This window comes from Acanthisitta chloris, unplaced genomic scaffold, assembly GCF_000695815.1.
Source record: "Acanthisitta chloris isolate BGI_N310 unplaced genomic scaffold, ASM69581v1 scaffold5611, whole genome shotgun sequence".
Lineage (NCBI taxonomy): Eukaryota > Metazoa > Chordata > Aves > Passeriformes > Acanthisittidae > Acanthisitta > Acanthisitta chloris.
The window spans coordinates 7193-9072 of record NW_008655354.1 but is presented as its reverse complement, the minus strand read 5'-3'; positions in this window follow the sequence as shown (position 1 = coordinate 9072).

Here is a 1880-nt window from a genome sequence, read left to right as displayed (position 1 = left end):
CTATGCAAAACTCTGCCCTACAATAAGGAAATGAGTGGAAAGGGAAAATAATTAAGTTCCATACTCACCGAGTCATGCACACTTGTGACTATGGCTATGACTCACCAAGTCATGCATGTAGAGGGCACATGGATATTGAAGCCCAAGTCTTAGGAGAAGCAGCTGAGAGCTAGGGTTGATTAGTCTGGAAAGGAGGCGGCCTCTCTACAACTACCTGAAGGGAGGTTGTAGAGAGGTGAGGGTCAAACTTTTCTTCAATGTAACAAATGATGGCACAAAAGGAAACTGCCTCAAGTTGCATCAGGGGAGGTCTTGGGTATTGGGAAAAAATTTATTCACCAAATGTATGGTCAGGCATTGGAAGAGGCTCCTCGGGGAAGTGATGGAACACAACCCTGCAAATGTTAAAAACATGAGATACTGTGTAATGGTTGACCTGGCAATGTTACGTTAACAGTTGGCCTTAATCTTGGAGGTCTTTTCCAACCTTACTGATTCTACAGCAAACTGGGAATCACAGAATCAGCTAGGTTGGAAGGGACCACAGTCAGTCATCTGGTCCAACCTCCCTGCTCAAGTAGGGCCATCCTAGAGTACATGGCACAGGATTGCATCCAGACTGAGTACCTCCAGTGAGGGAGAATCCACAACCTCTCTGGGCAATCTGCTGCAGTGCACAGTGACTCACATAGCAAAGCTCTTCCTTATATCCAGGTGGAATTTCCTGATCATCAGTTTCCACTCGTTACCTCTTGTTTTATTGCTTTGCATCACTGAAAAAAGCCTGGCTCCATCTACTCGGCAACCCTCCTTTAGATACTTGTATACATTAATGTGGTCCCTCTATCATCTCTTCTTGAGACTGAACAGGCCCAGCTCCCTCAGCCTGTCCTCCTAACAGAGGTGCTCCAATCCCTTAATTATCTTCCTTGCCTTCTGCTGGACACACTCCAGGAGCTTCATGTCCCTCTTGTACTGATGAGCCCATAACCAGAGAATGCAGAAGTTATTGCAACTGTAGTTGTAAATTACTGTCCAAGGCAAATAAAATGCACATACCACTTTGAACACAAAGGAACAGAGTAAACAGAGCCTCAAATTGGAAGTACAGACTAACAGAAGATCTGCCACTCCTCTCTTACCTAGTATTACTGTCAAACAATTCTGGTGACATTAATCTAGAACAGCTTTAAAGATTAAGGTGAAGTCTTGAGTTGACTGCCAAGATTCAGCCATCCTCCTGGGCTGAGTCATGTGAAATCCTTACTTGGAAAAGTAATCACAGCATCCCCCTTACATATACAGTAACCGCACATTCTGCAATGCAACAACAGACATCTGAGACAATGCAAAGAACATGTTCTCAGCCTGCAGCAGAAGAGCTGTTTCTATTTAGCTCACCATCAGTTCATTCTTACGCTAACTTAATCTGCACATATTTTAGACTGTTTATGAAATGCTGTATTGCTCAATACAGGGTGCAGTACACAGTTTTAAGATCTCAAATTACGCTGCTTCATCAGCAGCACTGCCCCCCAAGGTTATCATGAGGTGCCGGGAACTGAGACCTGCAGTGATAATGGTGGAAGGATCTGCGCTTTGCTGCCTGGGGGAGGCAGCACCAGCATGCCTGACACAGGGGTTTGGGCCTCACAGTGGCATTTAAGAGCACTGGAGTTCAGTTCTCAGTCTGTTTCCATTTATACTTTGCTTTGTTTGGCCATCTGGTCTATTCATAACAGGGACTACACAAAAGAAAAAAGTCTTGAAATATAAGCAGCTTCTAAGCTTCAGTCCTAGCAGAACCGATACCACATTCTACATCAATTCAATACACATTGATTTCTGCATAATTGATCATTTTATTGGAATCTATTAAA